The sequence below is a fragment of the Crocodylus siamensis genome, chromosome 7 (assembly GCF_052110815.1).
Source record: "Crocodylus siamensis isolate JL-2025a chromosome 7, ASM5211081v1, whole genome shotgun sequence".
Taxonomy (NCBI): Eukaryota; Metazoa; Chordata; order Crocodylia; family Crocodylidae; genus Crocodylus; species Crocodylus siamensis.
In genome coordinates, this window is record NC_143401.1 from 50149738 (window position 1) to 50172930 (window position 23193).

Here is a 23193-nt window from a genome sequence, read left to right on the forward strand (position 1 = left end):
TAGATTTAATTAATTATAATGCACAGCATTTCAAGGTGCTCTACAAGTTCTCTTATGCATTTTCTTGAAAATACTACATTCTGTTTCTAATAGTTCTACATTTCATACATATAAATTATGTTAAATATATTGTATAGTGTTATATGTTGGATGGCAGGTAAAATAATATTCCTACCTACCATTTGACCCAAAGTACCAAGGTGATACTTTGATGAGCACAGGAAAACCTTATGTAGACAGATTATTGAAAATCCCAGCTATCTTTTTGTCTGTGAAAACTCTGAGCTAGTTCACCAGCCAGATAAATTCAAGGAATTTCATCTTTATCTGTAGAGAAAGAGGGTCTGACTTTGCTCTTAATGCCCATTTCTGTGGCATTAACGTGGTATAAAATGTGTATGAAGAAATTAATGTCTATACAATTCACTATCCAGAGTTTGTCTGCTTTCATTGAGGCTGAGCACATTACTGCTAGTTTCCTGTTGTACTCTAGTATATTTTTAAGGCATATTTATAGCACTTCCATTAACATTTTTTATTGTAAGTGTAACAAGGCAAGGAACAGCCTTGTTCCTTTGCTGCTGCCCCTTTGCAAGTGTGGGGGAGAGTTGGGTCAGGAACAGGGCGAGGATAATTACTTAGTAGTCACAGCTGGGGAGGTTGATCACACCCGGGGTGAATGTTACTTGATTAAGAGCCAGCAGCTATTAAAGTCCATGGCAGGGGGCTTTTCTTTGTTCTCTGGGGTATGATGTGAGGGGAGTTAGAGTGGAAAGCCAGGAGTGGCCAACCCAACCCAGCACTGGACTGGAACAGATTGCTGATAAGACCATCTGACTGGGTGAAGGTAACCATGGTGACTGGTGCAGCAAAGAGGTGAGAGAGAGAGAGGAGATTCTTACCAAGCTGATCCTCAGGCAGAGAGAAGGTCCCACACAAGAAGAATACACTGATACCTGTGAAGGAAGGAAAGAGAGTGAGATTGGAGGTGAGCTGACAGGCTCAGGGGAGTGGGCTGCACGTCAGTGGAAGGCAAAAGAAGACCGTGTGCTGTGACAGCAGCCAGGGTTATCCTCAACCTGCAAGGAATTCACTAATAAAACAATTTCCTTTTATCAAGCTTCTGGGTTGGTTTATTACATCTTCTCTTGTTGGGGAATTAACTAATTATTCTTCCATCACTTCAAGCCATGGCAGGTGAGCCCCAGGGGGAGAGATGTTGTTATTCACCCCCACACAGCCACAGTAAGTTTTGCTAGATCAATGTTTACAACTTTAAAAAAAAAAAAAGTAGGTACCTGGACATGGTGACCTGATTATTATGTTATTTCTATAAATCAAGGCATGTATTGATTCTCATAAGTTTGTGATGAACAGCAATACATAACAAAAATGTTTTTTGGATGAAAATAAAATTTGTCCAAATATAACTTCTGTAATGCCTATATCCATCAATGTAGTGAAAACACACCCAAGACATACATACTAGGGCTGTGGAAGGCTTTGGGCTGTGCTCTGGATCTGGAGAAACTTTGATCTGGACATGCTGCTCCAGATGCTGAAGCATCCAAAGTACTGGCTTCGTTAGGCTTTCTGACGCAGTTTGGAGCTTCCAAAGTGCTTTGGAAAAGCTTTGGAGCTGCTTTGGAAATCCAGCCATAGGGTATAATGGGGAATCAATGAAATATCTATAACTTTGTTGTTTTTTGTCTGATTTGGATTAAATTTGCAGGGCTGATAGCTTCTGTGGACAGCATGGAGCCTGACAAGTTTCAAGAATATCAGTGCACAGGATCAGGGGCAACTGTACCCCAAATTCTTGAAAGAAGACTCATGTCACATCTATATGTTACAACACAGGGGGGTGAAAACTGTAGGGTTGGTATCCCCTGGTGAGGCCATGAAGCTTGCCAAATTTCAAGGTGATAAGTGCAGGGGCTTGGTTGGAACTGCACCCCAAATTCTTGAAAGCAAAATGCGTGTCATGTGTAAGTGTGTGCACAGAGGGGTGAAAGGTGCAGGGTTGATAGCCCCTGGTGAGTCCAAAACCCTGCCAAGTGTCAAGGAGATAAATGCAGGGGTTTGGGGGAAACTGCACTTCAAGCTGTAGACAAGCAAAACTCATGACATGGGAGAAGGGTGAAAGCTGCAGGGATGGTAGCCCCTGCTGTGGCCAAGAAGCCTGCCAGCTGTCAAGGAAATTGGTGCAAGGGTTCTGGATTCTGGGGCCCTACACCTCTGGCTGCTGACAGGCAAAACTCATGACATGGGTGCTTGTGCAACTGTGTCTGTCTTTTGTTTGGGGGTGGAGGGAGAACTACTGCAGGCCTAACTGCTAAGCTACCGTGTCAATCATGATACAATGAGTCAATCATGATTCACTCATTGACCAGCTCAATACACAGTTAACACTCAATAACCAGTTAATTAGCAACAATTAACAACTACAAAACAACAGACTAAGGAGAGGAAAGAATCAATACAGACAATCAACTGCTCCAAGACAGTCAGTTGCACAAGCATCCATGTCATGAGTTTTGTCTGTCAGCAGCTAGAGGAGCAAGGCTACAGAACCCCCCTGCACCTATTTCCTTGACAGCTGGCAGGCTTCATGGCAACAGAAGGGACTACTATCCCTGCAGCTTTCACCCTGCTGCGCCTGAACACACAGTGTCACCCATGTCATGAGTTTTGCTTGTCTGCAGCTTGAGGTTCAGTTCCCCCCCTGCACTGATCTTCTTGAAACTTGGCAGACTTTCTGGAATCACCAGAGGCCAGCAGCCCTGCAGTTTTCACCTCCCTGTGCTGTAACATATACATGTGACATGAGTTTTGCTTTCAAGAATTTGGGGTACTGTTCCCCCCAAACCTGTGCACCGCTCTTTGTGAAGCTTGGCAGGCTTTATGCTCTAGAGAGTGACTACCACCCCTGAATATTTCATGCAAATCATATAAAAAATAAAGTTATAGATATTTCATTGATTCCCCATTATACCTCATGGCCAGATCTCTGAGGCAGCTTCGAAGCCGCTTTGGCCAGCTCAAATTAGGAACCTTGTCCAGAGCTCCAAATCAGATCCCTGGCGTCCAAAATGGCCTGATCCAAAGCAGAATCAAATAGCTGCCTACTCGCATGGGCCTAATACATACTTTGCATAAAAATTTACTTTTAATACACTATTTATATGAAATATAGTAGACTTTAGTTGTCCCTATAGAGAATTCTTAATTGGTGCAATAATGAAAGTCATTGTAATTTATTTTCAGACTGATGCTAAGCAGTTCATAGCCTCTGAGGAAATTAAGATCATAGCTTCTCCATGTTCTCAACAATGTTCTAGCAATAAGCAGTGTTTGTGTAATGATATTCTACCTGTAGGAGAAATTCTGAGGAGATTTTTGCTTTGCTTAAATTGTTTATCAGTCCATGTGATCAGAAAGGGACAGAGTCTTCTCTGTTCAGCTCTGGTCACATGGGAGCAATGAAACAAAAAATTTTCTGCAGCATGTTTTCCAGCCCTCTTCAGGTTATCAATACAGATTTTCAGATGCATGCATGGCAAAGCAAGTACCAGGAATTGATGTCATGTGACAAAGGCAGATTACTGTGCATCTTCCAGTTTCATCAGGCTATTTTATCTTGGTTTGAGAGTAGGAGCTGGCACCTGGGGAGGAGGGGATTTGCCATTTGGAAGGATGGCCAAGCCCTTTTGCCTTTGCCCTGATTCCCCTGGAATTTTACTCTGTGGGAGACTGAACAAGTTGTCTTTTCCCCAGGTTGCTAATAAGACTAATAAGTGGTATTAGTCATTCTCCCTGTATGGGTGCGTCCACACATGCAAGCATGTGTACTTGCAACACCTCAAATTGAAGCAGTGCAAATTTTAGTTAGGGATTTTTGCCTCAGTGAACATGCCTGGATATGCTCTTAGTTGTGGAGCAAATTGTGCCACTTGGAGCAAAATAACCCTGCCTGGATCCTCCCAGATTTGTGCTGGGAGAGCTAGAGCCTGGGCCCAGCACCTCTGCTGGCCCCACAGTATAAAAACCTGCCCTGACCAGCAGCTCAGGGCCACTTAACTTAGGAACTTCGGGGGCAGGGGAGCCTCCAGGAGGAAGTTGGCCATGCCGCTTCCTGTCCCAGGCTGTTTCTATTCCTGATGCTGTCATTGCTGTAAACTTCATCACAGGAGCTTCTGGAGAGAATATGCCCAGGTCCTTTTTTGCCTCTAGCTACTACAAAGGGAGCAGGAGAGCTCACAAGCCTCCATGGCTCACTAAAAGCATCCGGGAATGTCTCCTTGCTAAAAAGGAGGCGTATACTCAATGGAAAGAAGGGGTCATCACCAGGGATGACTATTCTGCAGTCGCTCGGAGTTGTAGGGGGGCAGTTAGGAAGGCCAAGGAAAAGGTGGAATCGGGACTAGCTTCTCAGATTAAGGACAATAAGAAGTCCTTTTTTAAATACATAAGGGGCAAAAAGAAGGTCCCAGGTAACGTGGGGCCCTTGCAGGACACGTTGGGAAATTTGGTCGTCACACCAGATGACAAAGCTAACACGTTTAACTATTTCTATGCCTCTGTCTTCCTAAGTAGGGACCAGAACAGCCACCTCCCTGCTGGGGCCCCCTCGGGCCCCAGGGGAGGCACACCTGGGCCAAAGTTTAGCATTGCAACTAGTTAGGGAGCTGCTGGAGGGGCGTGACGTGTTCAAGTCATCTGGCCAGGAAGATCTCCACCCTAGAGTTCTAAAAGAATTGGCTGAGGTCATTGCAGGACCCCTGGCATGGCTTTATGAGTGCTCGTGGTGCTCTGGTGTGGTGCCGGAGGACTGGAAGAGGGCCAACGTGGTTCCCATCTTCAAAAAGGGGAGGAAGGAGGACCCGGGAAACTATAGGCCAGTTAGTCTTACCTTGATCCTAGGCAAGCTGCTTGAGAAAATTATGCTGGCACACTTCCATGAGGGGCCAGCAGGAGACTGTATGCTTAGGGGCAACCAACACAGGTTCATCAGTGGCAGGTCCTGTCAGACCAACCTGGTGGCCTTCTATGATCAGATTACCAGATCGTTAGATGCAGGGGTAGCAGTGGATATAGTCTTCCTGGACTTCTGGAAGGCATTCGACAGTGTCTCTCACCCCGTTCTCATTAAGTAACTGGGGGACTGTGGTGTCGACGCCCACACAGTCAATTGGGTTGCCAACTGGCTGGAGGGCCGCACCCAGAGGGTAGTAGTGGATGGGTCCTTCTCAACCTGGAAGGACGTGGGCAGTGGGGTTCTGCAGGGCTCGGTCCTCGGGCCCGCACTGTTCAACATCTTCATCAACGATTTGGATGAGGGGGTAAAAAGCACCCTGTTCAAATTTGCTGATGACACTAATATGTGGGGGGATGTGGGCACGCTAGAAGGAAGCATCAGGCTTCAATCAGACCTAGACAGGATACAAGGGTGGGCGGATGTGAATAGGATGGGATTCAACACGGACAAGTGCAAGGTGATGCACCTGCGGAGGAACAACTGGAACCATACCTACAGGTTGGGGAACTCCCCACTTGTCAGCACGGAGGCAGAAAAGGATCTTGGAGTCATCATTGACTCCAAGATGAACATGGGCCGGCAGTGTGGGGAGGCAGTTAGGAAGGCCAACCGTACCTTGTCATGCATCCACAGATGCATCTCGAGCAGGTCCAAAGAGGTGATACTCCCCCTCTATGCGGCACTGGTCAGGCCACAGCTGGAGTACTGTGTCCAGTTCTGGGTGCTGCACTTCAAGAGGGATGTGGACAGCATGGAGAGGGTCCAGAGGAGGGCCACTCGCATGATCAGGGGGCAGGATGGCAGGCCCTATGAGGACAGGCTATGGGACCTGAACCTATTCAGCCTCCAGAAGAGAAGGCTGAGGGGGGATCTAGTGGCCTGTTATGAATTAGTCAGCGGGGATCAGCAGGCATTGGGGGAGTCACTATTCCCCTGTGCACTGCCAAGAGTAACCACGAATAAAGGTCACAAGCTGACAGATGGCAGGTTTAGGCTAAATATCAGGAGGTGCTACTTCATGGTCAGGGCGGCTAGGATCTGGAACCAACTTCCAAGACAAATGGTGCTGGCTCCTACCCTGGGGGGTTTTAAGAGGAGGTTGGATGAACTTCTTGCTGGGGTCCTATGACCCCAGTATTATTTCCTGCCATGGCGGTGGGTCAGACTAGATGATCAACTCAGGTCACTTCCAACCTTAGAAACTATAAAACTGCTAGCTGCTGGTTTCTTTTCAAAGCATTTAGGGATAAGTTGGCTGCATTCCTTTGTGCCTTGGGCTGCTGCTGCTTTTGTTGCTGCCTCCCCCTCAAAATGTAGGGGTCCTCTACTGCACAATGCTGCCCCCCCTCAGGGAGGGGCCCACCATACTGCAACACACCCGAGCACCACACCCCTGTTCTGGCCTGCTGCCCAGCCCACTGCCAAGCCATGGTCAGGGGCAGCCTGGGGAGGGATCCTACACTGCCTGTGAGCCCCTCCCCCACCATCACTGCTGGAGCCTAAAGGTGCCTTAGCTGCCTTCACAGGCCAACCCCCACTTTTACCTCCACTTTCACCAGAACCATACCCTGAGTGGCTGAACTGGACGGCTCCTACAATCACTGCTGCTGTTGCTGCTACTGCTGCCATCTGTTCTGCGGCTGCCACCTATCAGGAGATGGGGAGATTCCCTGCTGTGCCACCGTGTACCACTCAACATGGCACCTGCACTGGATTACTTTCTAATTGACTTATGGCTCCTGCACTCCCCAGAGCTGCCTCACTGCATCTGAACCGGCTTTGTTTTCTTGCCTATTGCTCTGCTGCTGAGTGTCTGGCTGGAGGCTTGAGGGGCTTCTGGACTGATCTTCAACAAAGAAAGCCCCTCCAGCACTCCAACCATCTTGTGTGTCTGCCCCAGCAGCCTTCCCTGGTGTTTTTGTCCTTGTGTGGTAAGTCCTGTGTTCTACTTCCCCTGACCTGGTGTTTGTTGTGTGGCTGAGTAAGCCAGCTCAAGTCTCCCCAGCCCTTGTGGGTATGTTTCTGCATCCCTGACTTTCCCAAGCATGGCCCTCCCTGTTTTTATTTTTCTGTGGGGCTGTAGCTCAGTGAGATTCAGTCCCTTTCCAAAACCCCAGCCTGCCCCTGTTAGAATCACCATCCCCATGGTATATTTTTGTTTTATTTATTGTTTTACCTTCTCTCAAGTGAAGCAATGGCAGGGCAGGAACTTCTTGGGGAGGGGACATATGCCCCCACAGAGCTTCCTGTGGCCCCCAATATGGGGGCACATCCCAGTCAACCCCCTAAGGGGATGCATGCCCCTGCAGCCCCCATCCCAGCAGCAGAGTCCAACGAACCACCTCCAGGGGTAGAGAAGCCTGCAACCTCCACTGTAGGGGCAGGTGGGACTTCATCAGGGAGCCAACAGGGCCAGGGGGTCTCCCATGACCAGCCCCACACCCTAGAGGGGTTCCCAAGGCCCCTTTCCCACCATCAGGGACCAAAGGCAAGGGCAGTGGGAAGGGCTCCTCTTCGGCCTCCACCACGGTTGGGGGTGGGAAGGGCAAGGGCCCCACCCTGAAGCCTAGACCACTGGTGCCTGAAGGGACCAGGTGAGCTACCCCAGCCAGCACACCCAATCAGCCTGTCTCTGTCCCTAGCCCCAGGACCACCAGCATGGCCCCCAAGTGGGGGAAATACAGCTATGCACAGGTGGCTGCATGGTGACCTGAAGACATGGTCTCTCTACCACAGGCCCTTCCAGCTCATGCACTCATGGGGTAAAGTGTCAACTGCCCAGGTGGGAGAATCTGCAATTTGGCACCAGGGTGCAGGCCCTGCCTCAGGTACTGGTGTCTCCCAAGATTGTGGTGGCCTCCTGCTTTCTTGGCAAAGGGGTCTTTTTCCTTGTCTTGGAGGTCACCGCACAAAAGCCGGTGGAGAGGGGGCTCATGGAGGAGAGTGAATATGTCCCCTTTGAGCCTCTAGAAGAGCTGGGGACCAGAGTGGTCCTCAGTTCCATGCTTCCCTATATCCCCAGTTAGTCACTGCTCCCCCAGCTCCAAACCTGGGGAGAGTTATCTCCCCAGTGGTGGCCCTCTCACTAGAGGTAGAGTCTAACCAAACTCCTCCAGGGGAAGAGAAGCCTGTAACCTTTGCTGCAGGAGCAGGTGAGAGCCATCAGGGCCAGGTTCCCAAGCCCCCTCTCCTGTCATCAGGGACCAAGGTCAAGGACAGTGGGAAGGACTCCTCTTCAGCCTCCTCCACATCTGGGGGTGGAAACGGCAAGGACCCTGCCCCCAAGCCTAGACTACCAGTGCCTAAGGGGACCAGGTACACTACACCAGCCAGCACACCCACTCAGCCTGTCCCTGGCCCTAGCCCTGGCCCCACCAATGTGACCCTGCAGGAGACCTGGGTGCAGGCCCTGGCTTGGCTAGTGAGGGCCCCCAAGATTGTGGCAGCCTCCCGCTTTGTTTGCAAGGGGGTATTTTTCCATGTCTCAGAGACTGCTGTGCACAAGGTGTTGGAGAGAGGGGTCATGGTGGAGGGTCAATACGTGCCCCTCCAGCCTCTAGAAGAGCTGGGGACCAGGGTGGTTCTCAGCTCTGTTTCTCCTTATATCCCCAATTGGGCCCTGCTCCCCCAGCTCCAAAACCTGGGGAGAGTTAGCTCTCCAGTGGTGACTTTCTCACTGGGGTGCTGAGTGTCTCCATCACGTGTGCTCTTTCCATTTCCAGGTTATGATCCAGCTGGCAGTGGAAGCACACCTAAAGGCTGAGGGGTACCTGGCAATTCCTTATCAGGGGGCCCTGGTGAGTATTTTCTATACACTGGGGGACCTGCAGTGATTTCAGTGCTGTGCCCCATGATATTTGCATCATAAGTGTCCCATGGGTCTGGCAGAAAGGGCATCTGTGGGTCCCACTGGCAAAAGGAGTGCCCCTACCACAGGTGCCCATCCCTGCTCAGGGCCCCATGGCACTCCAGCCACAACTACGAGCCTCTCCATCAGCTCAAGGGACCGTGGCCCCCAGCCAAAGTTAGTGGAGTCGCAGAGAGGACAGCAGCAACAAGGGGGACAGAAGGAGTGGGCCTCCCCAGCCCCTAGCCATGCCCCTGTCATGGCTGCCCCATCCCCCAACCCTCACCTCCTACTGGAGCCTGTCCACCTGAAGACCACCCCATGAGTGAGTGGGTGCAGGTACTCTCTGGTTGCAAAGGCAAGAGAAATTACCAGGAACAGCTGGAGCCCTCTTATGTGGAGGACTCCTCCCCTTCCCAAGACCACCACATGGGGGGAAGGAGTGACTCAGCCTCCAGAGGCCTCCCCAACTGTGCCTAACATCCCACCCCCAGGAAAGATCAAATGGATGAACCCTGTGGAGGTGATTTCAGGACTGCTAGATAGTCCTGAACAAGATCCCATGGAGGAAGCCCCTCATTCTGCTGACAAGGGCCTACCCCCTGAGACCACGGGCGCCAAAGCTGAGTTGTTGGCTTACCCAAAAGAAGGCCCAGCAGCAGAGCCTCCTCTCTCTGATGATCTGGGGGATAGAGAGGCCCTGGGGCTCACTCTGGTGTGTCCTGAGGGAGGGGGTCCCCTTTCCCAGGACCCCAAGGAAGAAGGTGAAGCCACCCTGATAGGTCTCTTCCCTCCCCGTCCCAGAAAAATCTCACCTCCAGCCTGCTTCATGGGCCTGCACCAGAAGGGGTTATGGTGGGGCCCCCTAATAAACAGGCCAGGAGACCCCACACTGGGCATCCACTACATCCCCCCCCAAGCCATGAGGTCATTTAAGATCACAACCCTCAACGTGCACAGCTGCAGGAAGGGTCTCTGGAGATGCTGGGTGCTCTCTTTCCTTCAGGAGGGTGGGTATTCCATGGTATTCCTGCAGAAGCCCCTGATGATTCCAATGCTGATAAGCCTAATTGACAGACTAATAGGGGAGACGAGTTCTTTTTTAGTCACCTTTCGGCCACCTGTTGTGGGGTGGCCAGCGTGTTCTCCCCAGGCCTGCAGCCAGAGATTCTCCAGGACTTTGAAGTGGTGCTGGGCCACCTGGTGCACCTCCAAGTCCAAGTGCAGGAGCTGGTCCTGAACCTTTTGAATGTATACGCCCCTGCAAAGGACCTGGGTTGGTGGATTTTTTTCCACCAGGCGGCCACTTACATGGTCACCCTCAACTCTTGCAAGTGCCTGGTCCTTGGCAGGAACTTTAATGTCACTCCAGACACACTAGACTGATTGGGCAGGGAGAAAAACCAGGATGCCATGGGCATCCTCACAGACATCCTGATGACCAACTCCCTGGTGGACATCTGGCATGCTTGTCACCATGCTGAACCCTGCCTTCACCTATGTGATGGTGAGGGAGAAGCAGGCATGCTGCTTCTGGTTGGATCATGTTTAAATCTCTTTACCACAATTTGCCCAGGCCCACTCCTCTGGCATCCAGCTGACCCCTTTCAGTGATCACTACCTTGTCTAGGCCCAAGGCACGTTAGGGCCAATACCACTCTGCTGGAGTATGTGGCCTTCAGGAAGACCTTCCAGGAGTTCTGGCTGGCCTGGAAGGAACAGCAGGAAGCTTTTCCCCTCAGCTTGCAGGTGGTGGGATGTAGGGGAGGTGTGCATCTGGCTTTTTTGCTGCAGGTACACTCAAGGGTACACCTGGCAGAAGAAGGAGGTCCAGGAGCAGCTTGAATGAGAAGAGCTGGAGCTGGAAAGGTGCCTGGCCATGGACCCAACCAACCTGTCCCTCTGCAGAGAGTGTCAGGAGAGGTAGGAAGTGTTTTTTGTTCTGGACAACCACTGCTCCCACAGTGCATTTGTCCTCTCACATATGGAGCTCCTTTTGGAGATGAACCATGGCTCCCACTTCTTCTATGCACTGGAGAGGAGGCAGGGGACCAAGAAGTATATCACCTGCCTTCTGGGGAATCTGCCCCATGGATTCAGGGGAGATGAGCCAGCATGTGTAAGCCTTCTGTGAAGAGCCATATTCCCTGGATCTGGCTGATACTGTAGGCTGTTGGGCCCTATGGGAAGGATTCCAGCAGGTCATCATGGGCAACCAAGACTGCCTGGAGGCTCCTCTCACACTGGCCAAGTTTTCAGCATTCCTTCACCTCATGCCTAACAACGAGGTGCTAAGAATTGATGGGATGATTGTGGACTTCTACCAGGCCTGTTGGGATGTCCCCGGCCCAGTTTTTGCTTTGGTCTGGGACAAATCTGAGGGAAGTGGGGAAATCCCCTTATCATGCTGGAGGGCCATGATGACCCTCCTGTTAAAGAAGAGGGATCCCCACAACCTGAGGAACTGGTATCCTGTGTCACTCCTCTGTATGGATTACAAGGTGGCAGAGAAGGCCATCTCTGAGCCTGTGGTCTGTGCTGACAGACTTGATCCATTCCAACCAGATGCACATGGTGCCTGGATGTTCCATCTTCAACAACCTGTACCTGGTTCAGGATCTCCTGGATCTAGTGCAGCGGGAGGGCCTCACTTTTTCCCTTCTATCCCTGGACCAGGAGAAGGCATTTAACAGAGTGGATCACAGGTACCTCACAGGCATGATGCAGGCCTTTCTGGCCCTGCTTCATGTGGGATCTCCAGGTGCTGTATTCCTCTGCAGATTGTTTGCTAAAGCTCAGTTGGATCCTGATGGAACCCATCCCATTCAGGAGAGGCTGCCCATTGTCAGGCCAGTAGTATGCCTTGGCCCTGGAGCCCTCCTTCATTATCCTGTGGAGATGGGTGGTGGAATTGATGCTCAAGAAGCTGGTGGTGCATCTAGTCCTGTCAGCATATGTTGGTGATGTACATCTCATGGTCCAGGACTCAGGTGACCAGATGCAGGTGGAGGCCCACCAGGCATTGTACTCAGGGGCCTTCTCAGCCCAGATCAACTGGGTCAAGAGCTTTGGTCTGGCAGTGGGTGACAGGTGGCAGGTGGGCTCTCTCCCACATGTGCTCTGTGGGATCTGCTGAAGCGTGGGCTCATTGCTCTACTTTGGGTTCTACCTGTCCCCAAGAAACCCCTCCCTGCCAGAAAACTGACACCAGCTGGAGGCAAGGGTGGTGGAGTGGCTCCAGGTGTGGGCTCCTGAGGTGTCTCTCCCTGCATGGAAGAGTGCTAAAGCTGAACCAGCTGGTTCTGTCCATGCTTTGGCACCACTTACACACCCTCCCTGTGGCCCCTGGGGTCCTGGCAGGGCTCCAGAGATGGGTACTTGAGTTTTTCTGACCAGGACAGCACTGGCTTACTGCAGAGGTATAGATCCTCTGCTTGTAGGAGCATTTCCAGGGCCTGGTTTGTCTGCATGGCCAGGTCCTGTTGTTCCACCTTCAGGCCCTGCCATGACTGCTATACGGTATTGGTAGCCACACAGCATGAGGCATTTGGGGCCCACGTTCCTCCAACACTTCCAGGGTGTTACCAGATTTGCCCAGTACTTTGGGGTGTGCTCATTTATTAGGGCTAGGGTCTTGGTAATTCTATTAATGTGCTGCTTATGTTACTTGTGTTTCTATATGGAGCTGTATCTCTCCCGCTGCAAGCCCTCACCCCCAATGGAGCTATCTTGCAGGACTCAGTTCAGTGGGGCTGGGTTCCTCCAGTCCCCAAATCAGTCATACACACAAACACACACAGATTAATGTGACACGCCTGACCTGGCTGGGTTGATCAGCATGGACAGGCTGACACCCTCATATGCCAAGAATCAGTTCATCAGAGCAACAATAACTACAGTCAGACACAAGCATACAGTTAAACAGAATACCTCTGAATCTGGGTGGGTGTCCAGATGACACCCTCATGGGCCAGCATTCAGTTCATTAGGGCACGTCTGAGCCAAACTGGGTCAATCAGCCTGTACAAGCTGATCCCCTTATGTGTTTCAAACTCAGCACATCCCAATCTTTTAGCCTCTTGATGAGCAGACCCCACAGTATTTTTGGGCTACACAGGGTTCTTTAGCTTAGGTAACAGGAGCGTTGCTGCAGAGAAGTGGGGGAAAGAGAAGTAAAGAAGGCAAAATATACCCAATTACCACCAGTTTGACTATAAAAGTTATTTATTGCCAAGTAGATGAAATATATAATGACAATAGTAGTAATAGACATGCAAAAGAAAAACAAACACTAACACTTACAGTATACCCTGGTTTCTCTAAGTATTTGGGGAAACTTAGCTCAAGCTTAACTAATACAGTTCAAGTTCAGAAATCTATGCTTAGAGAGAGAGAAGAGAAAAGAGAGAGAGAGCTGGAATCTCACCAGTCCAAGGCACTCAGGTTGCAAAGCCAGCAGGTCAAAGTTCTCAACATGATCCTTGAAAGGAGATGATCTTCCTCCTGCAACCTCTCGAGAAGTAAGCAGGTGGTGTCAGCACACTGCTGCTTCTTTTACAGATTTTTATACCCTCAGTTCAGCTTCTTTCAAGCATTCTCAATTGTGTAAATCAAATTGTCTTCTCTATTGACAAGGGGTTGTCTGATTGGAACATCTCAGGAACCTGATTGATACTCAGGAAACACTTACTTAAGGAGCCAGCTTGAAATTCCTATGGATAGCAGATATACTTGATGGGATACCTCCTGGTGTCTTCAGAAAAAATAGATTGCAGCATCAGGGTTTTGGATTTTTACTTGCTGTGAACAAGCCTCAGCTTAGCATGACTTTTCCAGATCTTACTATAGTCTTTTAACAGACTTAAGGCAATTATTGGAGTGTTCATAACCAGTCGTCTCGGGAAAAGTATGACAACACTTGTGGACAGGGCTCCAATGGGCTGGACGCTGTGATGAACCCTGTACCATTGTTCAAATGTTATCCATACCCTCTCTAACTCGGTCTATTGCCTCAGCATTCCCTAACCTGTCAACTAAGTCTTAGCCAATTAAGTTTACATAGGCCTCCCATAGTGGGACCGGGGAATGTACGGCCCGAGATGCCTATTAAACTTACTTCTGCTTAGAGGTGGGGGGGGGGGGGGGGGGGGGAGGAAAAGTCCTTTGTAAATCCAGATTAGAACTGGTCTGATAAATGCTGAGCTGGGTGTGAGGGTTGATTAGCATTTGGAACACTGATTCCCCATCATGCAGTGCTTCCCTGCTTCACTGATCCCAGAATTCACTGACGTCTCTGCTTCAGGCTTTCTGTTCTCCATCTCTCATGTAAATGAATGGTCATCTGTTCCCATCTCAGATGCAAATGAGACCTAGGGCAGTTGTTTCACTTTTGTCACCCTTATCTGGAGGGTTTTAGGTGTGTCTCTCACTGCATCTTAATCAGTTTCTGTTTAGGTGGGGGGGGAGATTCTTTGTGAGTCAGACAGTCTGTGTCCTGTGTCAGGGTTCCCCAAGAACATGGAGTTGACAGGTAACAAGGGGCACAAATATGTCTAATATGAAGTTTGACCAGTTCTTCTATCTTTATTTGTACACATTTGGGGCATCAAACTATGACCCTGTTTAGTCTCCAAAGTGTGTCTACTGCTGAACATTTACTACAGTTATTACATGGCACCTGTTAGTCCTTTGGTAACATAGTACTGAATATGGTATTTGAGAAAATTAAGTTTGAGACATAACCATGAGCCTAGTGTTCAGTAACTGGGGATTTGTTACCCCTCTGGGTACATGTGGACGTTCAGGGAGGTTAGATTAAGTTTTAAATGGCCATCTGATCTTAAGTAAGTTGGGATGGTGAGCAAGCAGGGTCTTTAGGAGGTTTGGGGGGGGGAGCAGAGGGTCTTCAGAGAAGCAAGAGGGGGTGTGGGAGAGGGTTGGAGGGAATTCGGGAGGTAGCAGGGTCTGCAGAGGAGGGTGGTTGGTGGGATCCAGGAGGATTTGGCAGGACTGGGTATGTAAGTGGGGTTTTCTGGGGGAATTGTGGGGGCTAGTGGGATCTGTGGAAGGGTTGGGGGGATCCTCATGGGTGGCCTGGGGGAGCTCCATTTCCCTTCTGGGACCAGGGGCTATGTTTAGCCCCTAACCCCTCCACCCCCAGCTGAACAATCTCCACAGACAATCCAACCTCCACCCTGACTTACTTCCATTGGCTCCCAGCACCAGCAAACGGTGGTAAAGTTGGCTTTCAGGATGAGGGGGTTTTTGGGCTTGCTGGGGGCTGACTGGTGTCCTGTGGTGTGGAGTTGTCAAACTGACTATACAGAAGTTCAATTAGGATGTTAACCACTGTTGTCCCTCTGCTTTACCTGTGGCAGGCTAGGGTGTTGTACTTTTTAGGGTTCACTGCAATTTTACTAATATGTTGGACAATGGTTTTGTTTTGGATGGTTTGGAAAGGGATGATGCAGCCTCTGGCAGGGAGTCGAACTAGATGACCTGTGAAGGTCCCTTCCTTTCTATCACCCTAAGTGTGGTCATAAATGCAAATCATCCATAACAAGGTGCATAGGAGCATACCTTTTTGCATTTTCATCTCTAAATAGATAAAACAATGACACTGGGTGCATCTACACAAGATGTTCACTGCACCATTAACTAATTAAGCATCTCATGGTGCTTGTACACATGATGACATTTTCACCATGTGTACATGGTAATGACACTGTGTGATTTACTGGCATCACACTGTACATGTGCAAGAATTTGGAGGGTTTAAGTGAGTTTGCATCATTGAAAACTAAACTACATCCCAGTGTAATTTTGTTTGCAATCTTGCAAATTGCAACAATGCAGCTGTCAACTTGTCTCCATCCCCAGCCACAGGAGAGGTGGGCAGGCTCCACTGAAAAAACAAACAAACGGTCCCCTTGCCACTTCAAGTGGGCATATACTACAGGCTGCCACATCAGGAGGATTAGTTGGACCTGGAATTCTCCAGACAGCTTTTGGAGGACATACAGTTAAGGGATGTGGTTGTCATGGGTGACCTAAACTACCCTGACCTCTTCTGGGAGGAGCAGTCAGGTAGATCCAACCATTCATGTAGGTTCTTAACCTACATACAGGACCTTCAACTAACAGGAAGTATGCAGTCCCACTAGGGGAACACATTGCTGGACTTGGTCCTGGCTACAGGGGATGACTTGGTGAGGGATCTACTGACACAGGGCAACCTAGGGGACAGTAATCATCATTTGTTTGAATTCACTATCCGGCATAGGTTGGGAAGGATAACCAGAAGTGCTAGACTTCAGAAAGGCTAACTTCAGTGTGCTCAGGAAATTAGTTAGTGAGACACTGAAGAACAGGAGAATTAGTGAGATGGGAGTCGAGGAAGGGTGGTTGTTCCTAAAAGGAACAATCCTACAAGCACAGAAAGAGAAAATCCCATTGCACAGGAAAGGGGGGAAAGGGGCCAAGAACCCTTCTTGGCTGAACAGAGAAATCTAGGAAAGCCTAGAGGTAAAAAAAGGAGGCATGTAGGCTGTGAAAGCAGGTGATAGCTACCAAGGCGGACTATACCTACTTGGCCCGCAATTGCAGGGAGGCAGTCAGAAATACCACAGCATAAATGGAGCTTAGGCTGTCAACAAAAATTAAAGAAACAAAAAGTCCTTCTTCAGGTATATAGGGAGTAAAAAGAATACAGAGGGTAGCATAAGACCCCTACAGGACAGATTAGGGCAAATAGTGACAGACAGCCGGGGGCAAGGCTGAGCTTTTCAATGAGTTTTTTGTCTCTGTATTGCAGAACATTGATTAGGACAAATTTCCCAATTGGATGATAGACAGGCACAAAAGGGACACCAGCACACCAACTGTTAGCACTGACTTAGTGAAATGGACGGACTGGATATGTTTAAGTTAGCAGGCCTGGATGATCTTCATCCAAAGGTACTGAAGAAATTGCCCAGTGTCATAGCATAGTCACTGGCATGGCTGTTTCGTCAGGTGAGGTCAGGTCCCAGAGGACTGGAAATGGGCCAATGTGGTCCCTTTTTTTCAAGAAAGACAGGAAACAGGATCCAGGTAAATTTATGAAATTTCATAGACATTAGGGCTGGAAGGGACATCTGGAGATCATTGAGTCCAGACCCCTGCCCAAAGGGCAGGAAGTCAGCTGGGGTCATAGGATCCCAGCAAGATAAGCATCCAATTTACTCTTGAAGGTGTTCAATGTAGGTGCTTGAATCACCTCCGCTGGCAGACTGTTCCAGACCTTGGGGGCTCGGACAGTAAAGAAATTCTTCCTTATGTCCAGCCTGAAACGGTCTTGCAGGAGTTTGTGACCGTTCGACCTCGTCATCCCTTGGGGCGCTCTGGTGAACAAACGTTCCCCCAGATCCTGGTGATCACCCTTGATAAATTTATAGGTGGCCATCAGATCACCCCTGAGCCTACGCTTTTCCAGGCTAAAGAGTCCCATGGCTCTCAGCCTGTCATCGTAAGATCTGTTTTCCTGACCTCTGATCATGCGCATGGCTCTCCTCTGGACTCACTCAAGCTTCTCCACATCCTTTTTGAATTGTGGAACCCAAAACTGGACACAGTACTCCAGCTGCGGCCTCACCAAGGCCGAGTACAAGGGGAGAATGATGTCCCGGGATTTGCTCGAGAAGCATCTATGGATGCACGCCAGCATTTTGCTCGCTTTACTAGCCGCAGCATCGCATTGCAGGCTCATGTTCATCTTGTGGTCAATGATGACCCTCAAGTCTCTTTCTTCTGTAGTGCTATCCAATGTAGCACTGCTGACCCTATAAGAATGCTGCAGGTTTTTCCTTCCAAGGTGGAGAACCTTGCATTTTTCGGTGTTAAACACCATCAGGTTCTTGTCTGCCCATTTGCTGAGCTTGTCCAGGTCAGCCTGGATCACTCGCCTGTCCTCTGGCGTGGATGCTTTGCCCCAAAGTTTGGTGTCATCGGTGAACTTGGCCAGTCCACTCCTGACTCCAGTGTCCACATCATTAATGAAGATGTTGAACAGTATGGGTCCCAGGACAGCGCCTTGAGGGACCCCACTGGTTACAGGACACCACAATGAGTGACTGCCATCAATAACAATCCTCTGGGTCCGAACACGGAGCCAATTTCCCAGCCAGTGGATCGTGGTGGAGCCAAGGCCACAACTGGCCAGTTTGGCCAAGAGGTGATCGTGGGATACCAGATCAAAAGCTTTTTTGAAGTCAAGATATATGACATCAACCTCTTCTCCCTTGTCCAGGTGATAGGTCACCTGGTCGTAGAAGGAAATGAGATTGGTCAAACAAGACCTACCCGCAACAAACCCATGCTGGCTATCCCTTAGAATGTTAGCCTGGGCCAGTCCCTCAAGGATGGCCTCCTTTAATAAACTTTTCTAGTATCTTCCCCAGGACAGAAGGCAGGCTAATGGGCCTGTAGTTAGCTGGATCCACTCTCCTCCCTTTTTTGAAGATCGGCACCACATTGGCCTTCTTCCAGTCTTCAGGCACTACACCGGAGTGCCAGGAGTTTTGAAAGATCCGTGCCAGGGGCTGGGCTATGACGCTCTCCAGCTCCTTGAGTACCCTGGGGTGCAGATTGTCAGGGCCGGCTGACTTGAAGGTATCCAGCTTCTCAAGGTGTTTCTTCACGAGGTCAGCATTTATGGAGGGTAGGGGATCCCCCTCATCCAGATTTCCCTGTCCCATAGCAGGCCTGGGCATCCCATGTAACTGATGAAAGACTGACGCAAAGTACCTATGTAATAGGTTGGCTTTTTCCTGGGCGTCAGTTGCCCCATCTGGTTTAGCAGGGGTCCAACGTTGCCCTTGCTTTTCCTCCGGCTCCCCACATATCTGAAAAAGGACTTTTTGTTGTCCTTCATGCCTGAAGCTAGTTGGAGTTCAGTTGCAGCCTTGGTTTTCCTGGTTTGCTCCTTGCAGGACCAGACCAGTGTGGAGTAATTCTCCTTGGAGGTGAATCCTGTCCTCCATCCTTTGTAGGCTTTCCTTTTAGCCACAGGAGGTCCGCCAGGTCCCTGGAGAGCCAGGGGGGCTGCTATGCCTTCTTGCTGTCTTTCCTCTGTGTTGGGATAGATTTAGCTTGTGCATTGAGGATCACTTCCTTGAGGTAACTATAGACCTGTTAGTCTCACCTCTGTCCTCAGGAAAACCTTTGAGAAAATTATTAAGGATCACACTTGTGGGAGTCCAGGGGGAAAAAAGCAATGCTGCTGGGCAACCAGCATGGATTCATAGCAGGTAGATCCTGCCTGACTAACCCCATTTCTACTTATGACCAGGTCACAAAAGGCTTAGACACAAGAACTGAGGTAGATGTCATCTACTTAGATTCTTAAAAGGCCTTTGATATGGTATCTCATCCTATTCTCACAGATAAACTGAACAGCTGTGACATAGATGGTTACATGATCAGGGGGGTGGCTAAGTGGCTTAGGGATTGCACCCAGAGAGTGGTGGTGGATGGGCTGGTATTGACCTAGAAGTGTTGCCCTGAGGGGTCAGGCCAATGCTCAGGATCTCAATATTGCGCTGACAGGAGGGCATGGTGTACAATTGCACATGCACACATAAAAATCAATTAAGCACACATACACTCAATAGGTGCATACACCCCTACTAGACATACACACTCACACTAGCAACTCAGATACACATACATTCAAAATAACCAGTCTAGGTTCATGCACACCTATCACCAGTTTAAGCCTATACATACATATTAAACACACCACATTTAGACAGAATCAGTTACCAACACCTGCACATCCGATACACATACATGGATTACTAATTTATATACCACACATACACAATGATATCTATATATCTATAGATATGTGTATTCACTAATTCACACACATACCACCCACATACACACACAGACAGGTGACTTCCTAAGTTGGGTGTTGTGATGTGTATGTATGTATGTGCTTAGTGTACTTAGGATACCTGGGGAAAGGTTAAGGAAGGAAAGTAGAAGTTTAGGGAGTGAAAATTGCTGGGATAGGAAAGTTACCGGGACTGGGATTAGAACTGGTAGACTAGAGAGGCCTGGGCTGAAGAACTGAGTCTCGGGGTAACTTTAGGTTAATTGATCTTAATTGATTAAAAGACAAAGCCCAATGCCTGCAGAACAGGGGACCGATGCCGGTACAGAGGCTGGGACTGGAGCCAGAGCTACAGGGGAGCTGAAAAGGTAGGTGGGGAGAGGGAAAATGGGACTAAGGGAAAGTGTAGGAGTTAAAGAGGGGCTCTGGGTATGAGGAGCCAGAGGATGGCTCCAGGGCAGCTAGAGAAGCTGCAGGGAGTGGCAATAGGTGCTGGGAGCTAGAGAAAGCATCCAGCTGCTGGAGAAGACTGCAGGACAGCCATGAGGAGATGGGAAGCTGCAGGGGGGGTGGGGAGACTACAGAAGGTGTGGGGGAAGCCTGAAAACAGAGAGGTACAGACAGCAGAAAATCACAGAAAAAGCAGCAGGAGAGACTGAAAGGCAGCAGGAAAACAGAGAAAGGCAGCAGAAAGTCACAGGGAAAAGGCAATAGGAGTGTGTGGAGCAGGGAGACAGCAGAGAATCACAGGAAAAGTGGTAGGAGAAACTGAAAGGTGGCAGGGGCAGTGGGAAAGCAGGGAGAGGCAGCAGAAAGTCACAGGGAAAAGGCAGTAGATGGCATGGGAGGCTAAAAGGCAGCAGGGATAGCAGGAAAGCAAGGAGAGGGTGGGAGGTGGCAGAAAAGGGGAGACAGAATTGGGAGGAGATCAGAAAACTAGTGGGGGGGGGGCTGGAGCTGAGAGAGAGAGAAAGAACTAGGCTGGAATTTAAGATAAGGAAAGGACTGGGATTCAGTAAAACATGACCCAACTCAGGGTTGCAAATGACAGTGGTTTTATTGAACAGGGGAGTTGGTGACACAATGTCTTACTTGTTCCCTTGCACGTGGACACCCACACCCACACATAGTGCCAGCAGGGGTTAGAGAAGCTTGGTGCAGGGGCTGAAGTCCACTGAAGTCCAAGAGGAGAGAGAGAGAGAGAGAGAGTCCAAATTGTAGGAGGAGGTGTGCAGGTAATATCTACCTATCCCAGGCTGGGAGTTGATCCTTGATGGCCAGTTGGGGTCTCCTTCAGTTCGGTATTGTCCAGCGGGGGTTGCTGGATGGCCTCCGGGGTGGATAGGAGATGTGAAGCTGGTCTGGTCTGGATGGAAATGGTGTTCCCACTGGGTCTGTCTTCACTGCCACTTTTGATAGGGGCAGACCTTATGTGACCCTAGTGACAGGAGGCATGCCCAGGCAAGGGTCAGCCCCTGGTGTACTGAGCATGTGTGCTTCATGAAGGGATGTGCAGTTTCGGTGTCTGTAATGGTGGGGTACAATGGTAGAGTTGCTGGTTCTGCAGGGTCTTTTGTCTTTCAAATGCTGGGTTCTTATCTCTGTTCCTGGGTGAGGTCCATGGTTCCTGGATGAATCAATGTGAGGTGATGGCCCAGTCATTACAGGACATTCAGTAGAGGCCTCCTACCATTGCATTTGAATCATTCCCAATCGCTGTCATTCATCCAGGAACCAGTTTACCTGGGAGGGGTACATGACTCAAACAGTTTCAACACAGGGGATGCACAGGTGCAGAGGACACAAGATGGAGACTAGACACACAAAATGGAAACTTGACATGACTTTGGTTCACTTACAAACACAGGCCTAAACCACACAATATCCATATGAAACAATAAAAATCCATACAAAAATGATAATAATACAATATACCACAGTGGATATCCAAAACAAAAAACTTGCTACCAAAATAAAAATGTTCAAGCTTATCCTAATTCTGAGCTCACTTATGCTTGTCTATAGGGAATAGAGAGGGAGAGAAAGAAAACTCAGAAATAGTTGGGGAAAGGAAGGCATATCTATCTCATATATGTATGTGTATATCTGAATGTGTGTGTGTGTGTGTGTGTGTGTGTGTATATGTGTGTGTGTGTATATGTGTGTGTGTGTATATGTGTGTGTGTGTATATGTGTGTGTGTGTATATGTGTGTGTGTGTGTGTATATGTGTGTGTGTGTGTGTGTGTGTGTGTGTGTATATATATATAGGTGTGTGTGTGTGTGTATCTGTCTGCGTGTCCTTATGTATGTGTGGATATAATGTGTGTGTATATGTATATGTATGTGTGTTTGTGTGTATCTATATTTATGTGTATCTATTTGTGTTTATATATGTATGTATGTATGTGTGTGTGTAAATATATGTGTATATATGTATGTGTGTCTATCTATTGATCGATCAACAGATAGACACACACACACATATATACGTGTGTGTGTATACGTGTGTGTGTATCTGTGTGTGTAAATATGTATATGTATGGATCTGTATATCTATGTGTGTGTGTATATATCTATCTATGTGTCTGTAATGTATGTATTTATATATGTGTGTATATATGTGTGCATATATGTATGTGTGTGTATCTATAATGTGTGTGTTTATATATGTGTGTGCAGGTGTATATACACACATACACACACATACGTACACGTGTGTCTGTCTGTATATAAGTGTGTGTGTATACGTGTGATTATATGTATATATGTGTTTGTGTGTGTATGTGTCTGTGTATATGTGAGTGTATATATATGTGTTTGATTGCGTGTGTGTGTACTGTGTGTATATATGCATGTGTATGTATAGGTATATGTGTATATGTGTGTGTATACACAGATGCGTGTGTTCATATGTGTGTATATATGTATATACATGTGCGCATATACATATATACATGTGTGTAAATATAGATATAGATATATATACATACATACAAATGTCTGTGTGTGTATATATATGTGCATCTGTGTGTGTATATGTGTGTTTACACACATATACACGTGTGTATGTGTGTATCTATGCACGCATAGATACACACACACATACACGTGTATGTATATATCTATACACACATAGATACATAAACTCACATTATACATAATATATCGCACATACACACACGTGTGTGTATAAACTTGTGTGTATAAGCGTGTGTGTATATGTGCATGTATACACGTGTGTACACACTGGCACACACACACAAACACAGACGTGCATATATACACATGCGTGTATATGTGTGTGTATATATATTCACACACATAGACACATATCTATGTGTGTATGTGTATGTGTGTGTATGTGTGTGTGTTTGTATATATATGTGTATGTGTATATATGTATATATGTGCATATATGTGTGTGTGTGTA